Below are 18,247 nucleotides of genomic sequence, written 5' to 3' on the forward strand. Positions count from 1 at the left end.
ATTTTCATTACAGTTGTTTTTGAAAATAATCATATGACATCATCCATTACCTTCAACTTATAGATAAGACAGTTTCACTCTGCTTCTTCTACCTTTGCTCCTTACCCCTAATATTTTCCAAAAATTTAGTGAACATATTCTAGGAAGAAGGTTTAACTATAAATGCTTCAGTTTTAATGTGGCCTGCTTCACTTCTTTTGAAGAAAACAATTAAGCTTCCTCTTTAACTGGACCTCATCTTGCATCAATTTTTACTCTGATAGATATTTCTCTCTAGCCTATAGTCTGGAAAAGAATTTTCTCACTCAATCTGTGTGCCTTTGCTGCATTATTTCATCACTGAATTACTAAAATTACTAAGTTGATTACTAAAAAAATACGTCCATAAAATATAAAAAGACCTTGAGAAAACTTATCATTTATCACCATTAATTTCATAAGCCTAGCTTAAAATTAAATTGTCCACAAAAGAAATATATTTATGAACATCAATCACCTTCCTAAACAGTTGCCCTACTTTACACAGATAAGTATTAAAAATGTTTTCATAGATTCTGTAAAAGACCTGCTGCACCACTTGTCAAGGACTTTACTACACTGAGGATCAGCTGAGTTGCAATGTTCTAGATTTGCTTCAAATTTTTATGTATGGCACTGGAGAAAACTGAACTATCAGCAACATACTTTGGTATCTCACAAACATTACATTTTTAGTGCATTTTTTAAAGTTCTGAAAGATGCAGATAGACATAGTGTAGGATTTTCAGTAACTGAACACCCTTCCCTCATCAAGATCAAGGGATGTAACACTTTCTTGTGCTGTTGGAAACTCCACTAGATAGCTCCTTGCCTTTCCTTATTCTATAATTAAATTTTAAGAAAAGAACTAGAATCACATCCCCTTTGAATTATCTGAATATATTCTTCCCCAGGCAAAAACCGTGTGATATTTTAACATATGGTCATCTTATTTTTTCTTGTCATAGGATCTAACTATCTACACAGAGTAGGAGACAAACATTGAAGATAACCGAAGTAGGCAAAGCACAGGACAACAAATGAGTAGCAAGTCTGAATTAAGATTGTAGTTTCCCAAAGAAGGAAAATAGAAATCATAGTATTTTTGTAAAGAGACTGAGGAGATCTGAGATACTGATTTCTCCCAAATCCTGAACCAATGACTTGTCCACAAAGAAAGATGTAAAAAAATGAGCAAGGAATGATCAGACGTTGCCTTACTATATTTTTAAAGGGCTTTTTTTTGAGAATAGCCAGTGATTATTTTACTCACATAGCAAAGTTGGAAGCAGAAATATCTGGCAAGTTGGAGAAATTGTTGAAAACAACCAATTAGATGTTAGAACTGAATACTCATTAGCACATTTTTTCATTTTCAGCCATTATTTTTATCATTTTCAATTTTGAAAGTACATGGCTGTTAGCTGGACTGTTACATGTACATCATATGCTTATGTTCATTTTAGGCTTAACGTTTTTTCTCTTCTGATTCTTCCGTTGAGAAATAGCTCCTCTTTAGCAAAATTTCACATTGGGTAAAAATCTGATCCACTTCTAAATTTATGTTCTTAACTTTTATTTTGAGGCATTGCTATGAAGGGACTTTGTTATGGCACCAATTAATGGCTTGGAATTTTCTGTAAATATCATATTTAACTTCTGTTGACAGTTCTTTTATTTTTGAAAGATTGCACTGCCACTTCTCAATAATCATAGGTGTTTCTGAAAGCAATTACAGACCTCACCCACCAACTGCAAAGTAGAAGTACGTCTCCTGTAAGCTTATTTGACAACATTTCTCCATAATTCAGAGCAATCACTGGTATCAATAACATATCTCGATTGATAGCCTCAGATTGATAGGCACAGCATCAGTATATCACTGAGGTGTTTTTAGGAAGTGGTTTACTCACCATAAAAATGTGATATATGCCCAGTTAACATGATTTGTCCATTCTCCTCCAACCTTCACCATGTCTCTATCAAATAGTGCTTTTAAGATACTGTCATTCAAGACCAATGGTTTTCAAATATATGGCATAGTACTTAGTTTTTGCCTTCTTTGTTTCATTCATAGATGAAACTGTCATCTTTCTAAATGAAAGAAAGCATTTATACCTTTACTATGTGGTTATTAAGAATACTAGTAATCTCTGGCTCTAATTCTCTGTATTAATTTGAGGATTCTTTTGCCAGGATCTGAAAAATAATTATTGCTCTTTTATCTGACATTCACTCATTTTTTCCATACATGTTTATGAATGTCTTATCATCTTTACTTCCCAAATTTACATTTTGTCTGCATCTTCTTATTTTCTGACATTCCTCTCTATCTTCTATGTTATTCTTCCTTCCCAGAGCACAAACTGAAATTCATCCAAATGTTAAGATCACGTGCAAGCAGATCTGTAACTTCAGCCTTTTAACAATGTTCTCTAATATTAATCAGAGTTGAGATAGCCATAAAAATGCACAGAGCAGACAACGGCAATTGAAATAACATTTCCTTCAGTTGCAGTGTGAATAGGAAGAGATGCTGAAGAGAAACCGTCGTGTAATTTCCAGGTTTGACATCACCAAGTTTCCAGAATATAATGTTAAGGGGAAAATATTCTTAACTGCTCTTTAATCATTAGTAATGCATTCTGCACTTTTGGAAATAATACCAGTATGTAAGACTGTACGAATATCAGAGTGAAAATGACTATCATTAGTTAATTTTGCGTTTTGTTTTAATTTGGAGATGTAGATGTTGATGGGTCTATGCCTCACTTAGGCTGGAAAAATCTGTATCATAGTGGAGAGAGAGGGCAAAAGAGGCCTGTAGCTTTGATTTCGTTCCTCAGATCCCAGCTCTGACACAAGCCAGCAGAAGCTCTTTAGCATCTCCAGGTGTGACACCCAGGTATTGTCCCCCTGCTCTGTGATTCTATTCTTCTACTGCCAGTTTTGAAAAATTCTGTGTTATAACACTGGTACTAATAAATCCTAAGGATAGTCTAGATTAGTGCTATCAAAAATAAATATTTAAAATATTTTTATAAAAACAAGGAAATGCCACATTAGGACTTATTCCATCAGTTCTCTTACACTATTCTAAGAATAGTATACATTTGACTAAAATAAAGCACCTCTTTTTTTTTTTTTTTTTTTTAATTGTTATTTATATACTGTGCCTGGTTGTATCTCATTAAAAAAAATAAATTAGACCTGAGCAAGAACTCTGGGAGGAGAAAATAATTCAATTATATTTAACAGTAAAGCACAGAGCTTAGCATGGAACTTCCAAACAATCAAAGAACAAAACTTTCCATAAAATCAGCTGATGAAGCTAATGAGCAGAAGTATCCTTTATGGGCAGCAGTCATGGTCCTATCATGAGAAGCACACAGGTGGAATGGATCGGCTGTAGATGGCTGGTGACTTCATGAGAGCCACTTGTGACAATAATAGCAACAGCATCTGCAATTGTTTGCAATTCAGAACTTTTATTTCAAAAGACTCAGCTCTTGCTTTCTTGTTAAGAGGAAAGATCTATTTTGCATACATACAGGACCCTTGGGGAAAAATCAATTCATTTTTTTGCTGATTCTGTAACAGTAATGAAGTAGTAAGTACTCAGGGAAGATAAATATGCTAATATTTCAACTACCATGAGGAGCAGAAACAAAGGAAAATATAATTGCCAAATGAAAATCAAGTAAGTTTTTAGGTTAAAAGTTTTTAACTCCTAGCTTCTAAGGAAACACTGCCAAAGAGCAAATTAAAGAAAAAAAAATTAAATTATTTTAAAAATACTTGCAACTCTGCCTTCAAAGGGAGTTAAATTATGCTTCCATTAAACTTTAAGGAGTCTTCCCAGAAGGACTAGAACTGTAGTTCTCATAGCTGGAGTTTTGCCAAGTCTACATGTGATTAGAACATTAAAATGCTGGGAAAAAATATAAATTTTTTTATATGAAAAAACGAAAAGCATCAAGCTGAATTCCTAGGGCATAGTAAAAGGAATAAAGAAAGCACAAAAATGAACTTTTATGGTTTGTACACATGTATCTGATATGAATAGTTATCAACAAAAGCCTTCATTTCTAACAAGAAAAAAAATGAGTGAATGTGCATAATTGTATTTTTGAAGATGGGTTTGAGCAGCAAATCTGTATAAATGATGAAATAAGCCATGGGGTTTTGTGCACTCCGAAAAAGAGGCATAAAATTTAAAGAACTGCTCTTTACTTGTGAAACAGACTTCAGGAACGCCTTAAAGAAATTCATTTTCCATTTTAAGCTTTAATTTCAGCCATACATATGAAGAGAAGAGAAGAAATTTCAAAGAAACGTATCTATATAAATGTACAATTTAAGGACTTGTATGTATCATTCACATTTATGTTGGCATAGTCTATTAAGTAAAGCTAGGAAAGTCATACAGGCATATACAACTAAGAAGCAGATATCCGCTCCCATTCATCCAATGTACAATACCTCTGAAGCCAACAGCAGTAACAGTGGGGAAGGAACTAGACCAGGATCTGGATGCGATTAAAACCTGTAAAAAAAAAAAAACAAAAAAAAAAAACTGGTCTAAAGATCAAGGAGAGTTCAGGAGGACTAATGGAATTAAAGTTGCAGGAAAGAAGCACAACATCTTTGAGATATAAATAAATAAATATTAGTATATATATAAAAAAAAGAACTAAAAAAAAACCCCTAAAATATCTGTAATACAATAATTATATGTAGAATCTTCTTTGAAGTACTGCTGGACAGTCCGCTGAATATGAGCCAGCAGTGTGCCCAGGTGTGCCCATTGGCATCCTGGCCTGTATCAGGAATGGTGAGGTGGGCAGGACTAGGGAAGTCATCCTGTCCCTGTACTGGGCAGTGTATTGTGTTCAGTTTTGGGCACCTCAGTACAGAAAGGGCACTGAGCTGCTGGAGCAGGTGCAAAGAAGGGCAACAAGGCTGGTGAAGAGCGTGGAGAATATGGCCTGTGAGGAGAGACTGAAGGAACTGGCATGTTCAGTCTGGGGAAAAGGAGGCTGAGGGGAGACCTTATTGCTCTCTTCCAGTATCTGAAAGGTGCTTACAGCAGAGTGCGGTTGGTCTCTTCTCACTGGTGAAGGATGAGGAGAAATGACCTCAAGTTGCACCAGGGTTAGCTTAGGTTAGATATCAGGAAACACTTCTTTACAGAAAGGGTTGTTAACACTGGAATACACTTCCCAGGGAGGTGTTTGAGTCACCATCCCTGGATGTGTTTAAAAACTGTTTGATGTGTGCTCAGGGACGTGATTTAGCAGAGGGTTGATAGAGTTAGCGTAGTATGGTTAGGTCATGGTCAGACTCGGTGATCTTCAAGGTTTTTTCCAACCTGAGTGGTTCTATGATTCTATGATTCTAATCCAATTGTCAGTTTTTAAAATATGTCCAATATCAAGAATATGCTCTGTACAGATTTATTTAGACAATTCATAACACTAACATAATTTAACTTCTCTAGTTTTTCTTTTGTTTTGTTTTTCAGATTGAGCATTATCATCATTCCACAGATAAAGTACAGAGACATTAAAGACTGACAGGACAAGAGGCAGCAGTTCTAAACTGTAAGAAAGTTGATTTAGATTTCATATAAGGAGTTCTTCATTCTTCGTGATGAGGGTGCTGAGGCCTTGGCACAGGCTGCCCAGAGAAGCTGTGCCTGCCCCATTCCTGAAGGTGTTCCAAGCTAGGTTGGATGGGGGCCTGGGGAGGGTGGCCCAGTAGGTGGCAACCAGACAATGGCAGGGGGTTGGAGCTGGATGGGCTTTAAGGTCTCTTCCATCCTAAGCCATTCTGTGATGCTATGAACAAAAAGTAGTATGGGTATAAATAAAGCAAGCTCTGAAAATTTCAAATAAGTATGTTCTTTAGCAACAGATAAATTGTGTAAATTGATTTTGTGTACTAGAATAGTAAAGTACATATGAAGTAAATATTTGAATAAATAACTGTAGTTTCTATAATTTTGAAGAAATATTATCTAGAAGGAGCAGCCAGCTTCAGGTCTGCCATGCTCTGCACCTTAGCTCTTCAAGTGTGGTTTTGACTTAATTTTACGAGAAATAGTCAGGAAAGCGGAGCATTCTCACTTGTTGGTAACGCATTTCTATCAGAGAAAGGAACATCTCTTTTATGTCAGCATCCTCCTTTTTCTGAATGTCACATGAAGAAAGAATGTCACATGAAAAAGAGAGCCTTAAAAAGACCTATGCTTTTCCACATGCTAAATATTAATCCTCTATATGTTCAAACAAATTAAAAATCTAGGTACCAGATTCTAACCATTCTACTCTGTCTAGAAGAAATTGAGAAGTAGATTCACTCAAACTGTGCAATTGCTTTCAAGAATGAGAAATACTTTTCAAGACTAACTCATTTCAGAAATGGCTAACTCCGAGATGCAGGGTTCAACAAATACAAGCACAGGAAAATTTACAGTATACTGTCATTGCTATATTGAGTGTCTTTCATTTGTACTTGAAAGGCAATTAGTGATTAGACTTTGAAACAAGTCCCCTCCTTAATGTTAATAGAAGAATTCATCTTACCCAAACAGTCATTGTTACACAGATTGTTCCAAAAGTAATGTCACCTATGTATTTGCATTGAAACTACAGTGGATACAACGAGCACAGTAACACTGTTTGATCAAGCAGTTTCTCAGCTACAAAATACTGTTTTTCAACATAATCACAACAGTGAGTTATGCATTTTTGCCAGCAATGAACTGTGCTAATAACAATCTGCACCAGCAGAGGTGACCACCCTCACCGTCACCACTGCTGAAACAAATCACCTACTGCCTCACTGTGCTCACATCCATGTGTTGGTCCCCATAAACATTCAGCAAGTATTGGTTGAATGTTAATGTGTACCAATTTTTCTGCATGGAGAAATTGGGTGATACAATTTTGCTCCATTCTCACTTCCATGACCGACACCATGGTCAGACTGCCCCTCTGCTGCCATCTGTCACAGGGCAATAACATGTAATGGAATACTGCTGTAAAGGTTTAATCCCTACTGCCATACCGCCAACACTCACCTCTGATGTCACAGGGCAGCATCATAAAATTGGAGGCATTAATTTTGGAGCAGCCTTAGTAAATTATCAGGGAGAAAAACATACAAATGATGCATGTTGCAAGGAGTTAAAACTTCCAGTGTAACTTATTGTTCGGCAATGAAAGCTAAGTAACAGCCTCAGTCTTTCACTGTACTGTTTTCACATAGGTTATTATTACCTTGCTCCTACATGTCCGTATCCCATAAAAAAGCAGTCATTAGAGTACATGTAGCCAAAGCTGGTGGAGTACAGTTCCACTTAGTTTTGAATAAACAGGTGAAGAAATCATTTACATGCTGTAAAACATTTAGTGATTCTATAGATCTGAGGAAATAGACAAGTATTTCAGCAGGTTGTTGGTGTTTTTTTGTTTTGTTTTGTTTTGTTTTGAATGTTATGACTATATTTCACTACAAAACTTGGCATTATGCAAGGTCAGTAAATTAACTAGTTGTGTCGTGATGGCATAAGTTCAGATGAAATATTTAACTATGTAATGTCACTATTTCATTCCTATTACACTTGTGGAAACCTAGAAAACACATACGAGAATTTCTGAATTATATCTGTGACAACCAATATAGGAAGCATAATGTTCTCCTATGCAGTGAACAAAGACTCTTTGCTCTTGCCTTCATGGTACTACTGCTTTTGTACATAAACTTCTCTCAAGAGGATTCTGCTTTAATTCTATTAAAAGCAGTATCACAGTACATTTTTATCATATTTTCTCAATTTCACAATCAAAAAGTAAAGAAAACTTTCAGATCAGTAAACATAAATGTCTCAGTGCCAGCTCTCCTGCTGAAACCTTTTGTTGCAGTGAAAGCACATGAAATATTTACAGTTTGCTAGAGCTCTAGTAGGAAGGCTCTTATTCTGTCAAGAGAGAATGTAGCCTGGAGCTGCCTGCTGGCTATACACTCTGGGATGCTCTGTTTGTTGTGGGCCGTGGTTCCCCTTCCCCTGCACTTCTCACAAGCTGTCACATATCAGCCCTCCTCCAAATGTTCTCTGGCTGATGCCTAGCAAAAGTGGAATCATAATTGTCTTTCATCTGGGCACTAGAGGCCGCTGGAAAGGGGTTTTTAAGTGCCTGGGACACATCACTCTGCATATGTCACGAGCATAGACGCAGGTCTGTTGCAAGTGAATAAGGGAGACAAGAGCAGTGAAAAGATAAATAAATGAGAAAGCTTGATGGTGCTGTGTAATTTCTGTCTTGCACCGGCATTTCAGTTTAATCTGCAACTTTTTTTTTTTTTTTTTTTTTTTTTAAGCTGTCAGAGGGGATGTTGCGACACATCAGGAAAAATATTCAATTACCTTCATTTTCTGTCTGTGTCTCCTCTGAACCAGGCTGGGAGCAGTAAGGCAGCGTTGTCATGCTCCTTCAAGTCATGAACACAGCCAGTGGTAAGATGTGGAGAAAATGATGGAAAATATGTGTGCAATTCCAGTCATTTGTAGAGTCAACTGAAAAAAGAATTAATCATGAATAACTTGATTATATCTCACCAAAGCTTCAACCTTTGTAGTGCACAGTGCAGGTCAGTGAAGAACACAGCACCCCAGTGCGTCTGTAAGCATACAAAGAAGGGATCTTAACATGCACAGTTCAGTTGTCTGTGGTGAAAATGTCCCTTATGCACTTTTTGCAGAAATTTCACTAATAAATAATATACTAATAATGTTATTGTAAGCAATTACTATTAAACTATTATGCACCTACAAACTCACCTTGCAGTAAAGTTCAACACTGAAAGTGCCCCTGATTTTGCATTGCATGAGTGACCTGAACAGAGATAAGAAATAAAATGGCATGAAAGTGTAGAATTCATGTTTTCTTCTGAAAATCCATATGTTTTCTAATATCTTCAGCAGGAAAAAAAGCATTTCATAAAAAATTCTAACGTGCAGACAATTGAGAAATGCAAAATTAACCTTAGCTAGTTAACACTCTTTTTCAATTTTATTTTCCTTTGTAGCTCCAGTTCAAAGCTGTTCACGTCCTTTTTAAAGATATTCCTTCAAACTAGCCGACTGCATCTCCAAGACAGAAAAACTCTGACATCAGTTTAAGTACTCCTCTTCATGTATTTCTAAGATGAGAATATGTATTTCTACACTTGGCACTTGAATAGGGGACAAAATTGTTTCCATCAATACCTGAATGAATATTGAAAATACTATGAAAATACTAATTTTAGAACAATCATTACATTGTCAATTTTTCACCCAGCAATGTTCTCAGAAGTGGACTGTGAAGCACTTGAAGCAAAGATCAAAGCCACATAAAATAAGAGTTTTCTTCTATGAATAGTGGGGTTCTCTTTCTAGTTGTACCAAAATGAAGCACAGATCAGAGCACTTTGATTTTTTGTATCAAACATTCATTTCATTGGCAAACTTTAATCTGGTCAGCAAACTAGGATTTCTCAAAATTACTGGGACTCTCTTGAATATTTGCTAAAAAAGTTTCTGACCTTGGAGCTTTAATGAGCTTACACCATGTTAATTGCTGACATAGAAATGCCTAGAACATCCCTCAGACTAGAGTGAGATTAGCTGTTTTGATGGCTGCAAAACTTTACTGCAGAACTACAGAGAAGTTTTCAGCTTGCTAGTGAGAATTTGTTTGAGAAAGAGATGGAAAATCCCTAAGCAAATCACAAGCTGGCTCCAGCAACTGACCCACTGTCAGAAATAACTCTTTAGATAGGAGGCTATTTATGCCCCATTACATTAGATAGATCTTTGTGTTCCAGCAGACCTGAGAAGAGGAGGGTGAATTTTTTCTACTGCACAGATCAGCTTTCGATTTTTCCCTTTCTCCACATCAAATTCTGGCAAAAAGAAGAGGATTAGCGGAAGAGGTTAAAGTTGCTGACAAACATCGATTGTTTGGAAGAATGGTTTTGGCCAACTCCCTCCATGGCCCCCGTGCATTTTATCCACAGAAGTATTCTGTCAGAGCTGTCAAGCTTCCCCTGCCTTCCCAAGTAAATAGCCAGAATGATTTGTAGAAACTTGCTGAAACTCCTCGATTAGCGGTGCTATGTGTAGGGAAAGGTTCTTGAAAAATAGAAGGTTAAACTGATAGATCACTTGAACTGAAAACTGCAGGGTCAGATCCATCCCCAGTGCAGCTCCTCAGCAGCGGATGAACTTGGCCTGGTGGTGCTCAGTATATTTATTACCAAGTGGGGAGTGTGGGCTAGGAGTTAAACGCACAGTAGGAATACCTGCTGACAGCCGTGATCTCAGTCAGAAAATGGGAGGACAGTGCTCTCAAGTTTTTTTTACATAAACTTCTTCAACTAGGAGATTTGTAGAACAGTTTTGTGCCACTATGAAAACAGGAAGTCTGTAGATAACAATATAAATAAATGCAGATGTAATTGAACACAGAGAAGGGCAAAGTATGAAAAAGAATGCTCCAGGCACTTCAAAGACAAAACAGTATGTTCTGAACTAGCAGGGGACTGGACCTTGGCAGTGCAACAAGGAGCTGGAAGAAAAGTCTCTCCTCCATGATCACATATTCCACCTTTCTGTGCCTTACCCTCCCTAGATCAAGAGCACAAGGTAGACCAAGGATGGGGAGCTTTGGGACAATCCCCTGCCCTGATGAAAACTGAGAGCCACCCTCACCCTGAGCTACTGCTGGGGGAAGTAAGAGGAATTCAATATAGAATTAAGCAGAACTTGAACGAATTTCCAGCCATCCCTATTTCAAGCTATTACTATTTTTCGAGCTGATTGATACACTGCAGTACCTTCCTGGTGTGTCTTGTCAGCCAGAAAGCATATCAGAAGCAATATGAAATATCAGTGAGGAAAGACAAGAAAATGCTGTAGTTCTCTATAATCAGTGTTCTATCTGAATACCAGCTTCATCTTCGTTACACCATTTCATATTTATAACAAAGCTGCTTGTTATTCAGATGAATGCAAACAAGCTACATCCTTCATTTTAATTTGTCTTTGGTTCAGGTGTACAACAAAACACTCACCTAAGGTGTGCTTATCTCTGACAGTGATGCAAGAAAAAAAAGTTCATTTCAAAATGTTTCTCAAATCTCAGTGCTTAATGTAGCCTGACTTTTCTCTGAATGCTGTGTCACACATCTGTAAAAATGTATAATGCATGTGTAAATAATAGTAATGCATGACACAGCATGTGCTCCTTTCCATTCTCATTAGGATTCCAACTATGTTATCTTGTGGCCTCCATGCTAAATCTGTGACATTCTGAAACTGAATTTTTATTCCCTTCTGGGAGGGAAACACACTGATCAGTGCTAAACCAGAGCAGGGAGGTAATGCTCCTGCCCCTTTCTTGCCTGCTCAGCAGACTAGTTTGCTGCCACTATTTGCTTATTGAGCTAGATACATTGACTACTGAGTTCCACCATTCCACAAGGAGCAAATCTCATTAGCTTGAGTTTTAAAATCACAAGTAAGATCTTTTTTCTGTAGTATTTCAAAAGTCAAATATCTTCAGTGTTAATGGCAGACAACTGGACACTGCACTAATTCATATAGGGGAAAAGAATCATGGAATCACAGAGTCATAGCATCACAGAATCATAGAATGGCTGGGTTTGGAAGGGATCTCATACATCATTCAGTTCTAGCCCTCCTGCCAAGATGATGGCATTGAAATCTCAGGCCATGGAGTACACAGATCATTCAACAAAAAGAACTGGAATAATAGATTACACACGATTTTATGATTTGCAAACAGCAGTGTTTGATGAATAACAGAAATGCTGCATTTGCTGCACTATCAGTCCTGATCAGTAATGTTTTCTCCTTAAAAGAAGCTTAAGGAGTTTTGTGAAAAACTAACTGCTTTAGTTCTCCATGTCCAATACTGAACTGCTGCAAATTATGATAACATTTCTGTGGCTTAGATCTAATAGGACAAAAAGAAAAAAAAGAGAGGAAGAGAGGGAAAAAAAAAAAAAAAAAAAGAAGGAAAAGACAGAAAAAGGAAAATACTGGAAAAGGGAGAGGGAAATGGGGCAGATGCTTGAAAAGAAGACAACCTGATATAATTCCCACCCCGCTAGATTAGAAAATAATCACTTAATTGCTCAACATATTGCCAAGGGCCTTCAGCCTTTCTCTGTTCTGAATAATACGTGGCTTTTTAAGCTTTTCATTACTTGGCATTAAGTCCCTGTTACGAGTTTCCATTTCCTCTGTGGTTGCTCACTCTGTCACAAACAAGACTGAAAACTTCCAGTTTCTTATGCAGCTGTGAAGACTGCAGACCTCACTTTATTCCAAGATGTTGCCCAACACTGAGAACATAGAAAAGTCCAGCAAGCAATTACCAAACACAACTAACAACTTTGCCCTGCTGCAAAGGGGCAAATCTCTGGGCAAGTTACAGACGCTGCCAATGAGGTAACAATACTATCAGTTCTAATAGCATATCATATTTTTTACTCCTATCTAATACCACTAGCTTCATTCTTCATACTCTATTCAGTCAAAATGGGGAGCCACTAACATGAGCACCACTTTCCTCTTCTCAAGGAATTTTTTTTCGTATGAGACTCCACTGGTAAGGAAAGTGACAGACATCAAAATCAGAAAGAGAAAAAATCTTTTCCTTTAATTCACAGAAAAACTGACTTTGGAGGTCTTTATGGGCACAGCTAGAAAAGATGTGATGACTGCAAATGGATTTCGCAACACTACAAAAATTGTATTAATTCTTTTCCAAAGATGTATTACTGCAGTACTGCGTCCAGGCCTGGGGCCCCCTGTACAGGAATAATGTGGAGCTCTTAGAGTGGGTCCAGAGGAGGGCCACTAAGATGATCAGAGAGCTGGAGTACCTCTCCTGTGAGGAAGAGACAACTGGGCTTGTTTAGCTTGGAGAAGAGAAGGCTCAGGGGACATCTCATTGTAGCCTTCCAGTACTTGAAGGGAGTATATGAACAGGAAGGGGGACAACTGTTTACAAGGGTGGATAGTGATAGGACAAGGGGGAATGGTTTTAAACTGGGACAGGGGAGGTTTAGATTAGATATTAGGAGGAAGTTTTCCACTCAGAGGATGGTGAGACACTGGAACAGGTTGCCCAAGGAGGTTGTGGATGCCCCATCCCTGGAGGCATTCAAGGCCAGGCTGGATGTGGCTCTGGGCAGCCTGGTCTGGTGGTTGGTGACCCTGCACATAGCAGGGGGGTTGAAACTAGATGATCATTGTGGTCCTTTTCAACTCAGGCCATTCTATGATTCTATGATTCTGTGTCACAGAAGTTGCTCTGTTAGCCATGTTTTCTATCATTGAAACATTCTCTATCAATCAGGTCTCACATTGGAAAAAATATACTGAAATTAAAATAAAATCAAATGAATGCACTAAATTTTGCAGAACAATAGACTTTCCAGCTTTCTTACATCAGACACTCTGACTGAAATGAAGCACTCTCACCAAGACTTCAAGGACAGTTTTGGATTAGACAGAGATCTTTAAAAGGAAATCATCACCATGTGAATTTTCAAGCCCTACAGAAAGATATGTGCTTCTAAAATAAATGTATGCTTAGCTGCACATTTCTCAGCTAGGCACATTTACCAAGACCTTAATTTCCATTTACTGGTATATTGCATTGTTTGTCTTTTTTTTGCTTCTGACTTACGCTAACTTTCAGACAACTCACTAAACACAACCTTTCCCTTCCTCAGCACATCAGTCATATTCTTTCATAGAAGGTCTTACTGTGTTACCCATCACAGCTCACCAGATTTAAACCACCATTTATTCATGCACAATTCTTTCTGCAATAAAAAGAATCTATCTCCATTAAATTATCACGAAACCATAGTACTATGTTCTTCCACTTCAGCATAGCTGAACTAAAATACCAGGAAAGAGTCATCATACCACAGTACCAAATAGCTTTTAAATATTAAAAAAGGTTACTAAACATTGAATACAAGCATGTTCCTTAAGCTTAGAGCTCTCTGTTTTCAAAACAGTTGTGCAGCCTGTGTGGTTTTGCCAGTGATACCACCTACTTTTTCACCATTTGTTGAACATACCACCAGAACCTCAGGGTTCACCTCAAAATTCTTTGAGTGAGAAAAATGGACAGTCAGGCTGCATCATGAAGCTCATGCTTATGGAAGTAGATGCCTATAAGCATCAATGGGATACTTAATTGGGATAATACTTAGAACAGTACTAAAGAAATCCTGAAAGAGCAGAAGTTTTTGTTAACTTTACAGAAAAGTAGCCAAATAGAAATTAAAACAGCTCTGCACAACCTGTACTCAATCACCCTTACAGCAAAGTGCTTTGTGGTGTTCAAAGGGAACATCCTGTGTTTGATCCTTTGATTCTTGTGTTATCTTCCTCTCTTCGACAACTGTAGGTCCCTAACTTCTCTGTCTATGGGAGAAGACAAAGTGAGAACTCACTAATTAAAATATAATAAAACAAAATATAAAAACAATAATAATAGTAATAAAGCAGCAAAAAATAGGTGGCAGATTGTAGAAGACAAGGCCTGTTCTTAGGATGGATAGTTGTTTCACACTTTCCAGTAGATACATAACATCACAGAGACTGATGACAATAAACTAAACCAAATTCCTTAGGTTTTATGCCACCCAGTTCACACACACTTCTCTCAACACCACTATCTTCTTTTGTTTTTTACTAACACGTTGCATATTCATAATTATACCTCCTCACCAAGATGCAATAATTTACTTGTAGATCAGAGCTCAATATTCCAAATGATTGATTCATTCTTTCTTTATACAGGCATATTATAAGGAATATGACACTAATGACGTTGCATGTTCTTACAGTAAGGAATAGGAAAATATCTCAGTAGCTCCTGCTGCTTTACTTATTGTGCACTTACGGCGGTCATCATAATCTTTTGCCTCTCAAAAAGTACTACTCATAGTACGTCACTTGCTGACAAATAACACAGGTTGCTTCAAAGAACTTGCTCTTGAAAAAAATGAAAATATGTAATCTCCCAGAACTTCCATTAAACTTCCCAGAACTTCCTGTGTTTTACTACATATTATTTTCTTCTCCCTCCTTGTCATCCAAAATTCATTACTATTTTCAATAGTTTTGGGTATTATCACAGCTTTTAGAAAGTAGTACAAACCTAACCATAGAATCTGAGGAACTGTGAAGGAAGAGAGAAGTGAGTGTGCTTTGCATCTCATCTCCAGTTCTGGCCAGCTCGGTGACTTCATTCTTCACAACAGAGATAGCAAAAGTTTCCAAAGCTAATTCTGTTCCCACACTAAAAATTTCTCTTCTGTGGGAGATGCCATAGCATCACATGCTACTCTAGCCGCACTCTGTCTGTGCTCTTCCTTTCTGCTAAAAGATGTCATCTACCTGGACTTATGCAAAGTGTTTGACACTGTACTGTATGACATCCCAGTCTCCAAATTGCAGAAAAATGGGTTTGATGGATGAACCACACCCTGGATAAGGAACTGGCTGGATGGTCACACTCAGGGAGTTGCAGTCAGTGGATCAATGTCCAAGTGGAGACTGGTGATAAGTGGCATTCCTCTTGGAATTGGTGTTGGAACCAGTGTCATTTAATAGCTTTGTAGGTGACATGGATGGTGGGATTGAGTGCACCCTCGGCAATACAAACGACACCAAGCTGAATGGTGTAGCTGATGTATTAGAGAAAAGGGATGCCATCCAGAGGGACCTGGACAGGCTTGAGAAGTGAGCCTCTGCCAATCTCCTGAAGTTCAGCAAGGCTAAGGCTGAGAGATCCGGGGCTTTCAGCCTGAAGAAGAAAAAGCTGTAGGCCTTATAGCAGTCTTCCAGTATCTGAAGGAGGCTTACAGGAAAGCTGGGGAGGCACTTTTTAGTAGGGCAGGTAGTGATGGGATGAGGGGAAATGGCTTTAAACAGGAAAAGAGTTGATTTAGATTAGGTATCAGGAAGAAATTCTTCCTGGTATCCACTGTGAGAGTGGTGAGCACTGAAACAGGTTGCCCAGGGAAATTGTAAATGGCCCATCCCTGGAAGCTTTCAAGGCCAGACTGGATGAGGCCATGAGCAACCTGATCTAGAGGGGGGTGTCCCTGCCTACTGCAGGGGTTTGGAACTAGGTGATCTTAGAAGTCTCTTCCAACTCAAACCATTCTGTGATTCAGTGATTCTATGTGTAGACAGTTACGATCACAGAGGACCTTGTGACAGGGTTCACAGTACAGCTGTGCGCTTCTCAAAGGATTTCAAGTGTTTTTTTTAGCTCTGATTTTCCCATTCTGAGAGACCAAAGGGTTGTGAATGAGAAGATCATTTTGAGCTATGACAGAATCATATATCATCTGTTCTTGACAGGCAGGTAATAAGTGTACTATTAATGTTTGAATATTCTGATTTTGACAGCTGTCTTGGAAATAACATGGTTTGTAGAATTAGTTCTTGCTCCTGTATTTGAACTCGGGACAAGACTACATTTAGCTAGGCACAAGAAGTAGAGTTTGAAAATTCTTTCAGAATCCAGAGATCCTTACATAGCATGTCATACACAAAGAAAAAGCAACAGAGGAACTAAGTGTGTAACTGTATTTGTACAGAGACCACTATTATGGTCAAAGGTTTCACTACTGTGCTCTATCTTCAGTTATCCATATATGAAAAGAATTAATGTGCAGCATCATTGACCTCCAGATATATCTTTAGAAAAATCAAGTAAGTTGTGTCTTAGTTCATCCTCTCGCTGACTTTCAGTGTAAGCATATGAGAAAAGTTCTGAAAAAAATTTAATTTTCTAAATTTTAAAATTCAGAGTACAATTTTTTTTGAGAGCTGACAAGGAATTTGACCAACATTTTTGCAACCAAAGTATATGCTATATGAGAAACAAATCATTTGACTGACTCTTCATAATTTCTCCAGTCAAAGGCACCCAAATTCTTTTGCACCTGCCAGTGCCCATCTCCTCTTGTCTCCTTAGAGCTTTAGTGAATTTAGAATCTTTTTCACTCACAACAATCTGTTTTCTGTAACTTCACTGTCCTTCAATATCCTTTTATTTTTTCTTCTTCTATTTATGTACCTTCTTTCATTTGCTTTTATGCATGTGAGAATGATGGTCTGAACTTCACGCTTCTTCCATAAGTCATATAAAATCATAAAGTAGTCAGTTACAGGTGCAAACACTTTTATTGAAACATATGTCAGACAAAAATATCATTTTTTCACATATCTTACTGTCACTTGCACTTCTATCTACTCAGAAGCAAAGTCCATTAGTACAGCGACTGCATATTATATGCGCATTGCCTTGATATGTAGCAAGAAACACAGTTATTTTTAAAATAATCCCCTTCACAAATTAAAAACATGTTTTCACGTCAATTTCCCAAGGAGAGTGCCAGCATCCATTGCAGGAAAAATTGTATCTGTCTGTACTGGCTTCAGATACAGTTCTATAAGACTGTGTTATGCCAGATGGAAACACGTCCTTAACATTTTAGGGTCACTTTGCAGCTTCTAAAAATCACAGTCAATGCAATGTAAAGTGAATATGAGTGTTTTAAATAAATGATTAAATAAAACCAGAAGGACTGATTCAAATCTTAATTTTAAAATGAGTTTGATGACTTCAAAGACACTCTAGACAATGTTTAAAGTTGAAGGATTAAGTTCCTCATAAACAGTTCTGTCATTGTTCTTTGGCATCAACATCATGTTCCTACAATCAAATTCTCTCTCAAGAACTTGCTAGAGAATCCCAAAGTTCTTAATAATATATTAGTACTGTCTCCAGTGTGTTTATGCAGAGCACTCTCTTCAGGAACTTCTACATTAGAAGAAAGAATGTTAGTGCCTTCAAGAATATTTCTTGTTTGACTGGGATTTTTCTCTAACATTTTAAGCAGAACATGAAGAATGCCTAAAAGCTTTTGAAATCCTTAAATATGCCAGAGCTTACTTGCTAGGAGTATTACTTGCCATTTTTAATTCAAAGTTATTTACTTTCCTATGATAATCTTAAAAACCTGAGAAGTTATATTCTCAGTATTTTACTTTGTGCCATTAGAATTTTGTTAGACAAGGTCAGGTCACTGCAGCTTTTCAGCCTTGTGTGAC

The sequence above is a fragment of the Phasianus colchicus genome, chromosome Z, assembly GCF_987193195.1.
Source record: "Phasianus colchicus chromosome Z, bPhaCol1.hap1.1, whole genome shotgun sequence".
Classification (NCBI taxonomy): domain Eukaryota; kingdom Metazoa; phylum Chordata; class Aves; order Galliformes; family Phasianidae; genus Phasianus; species Phasianus colchicus.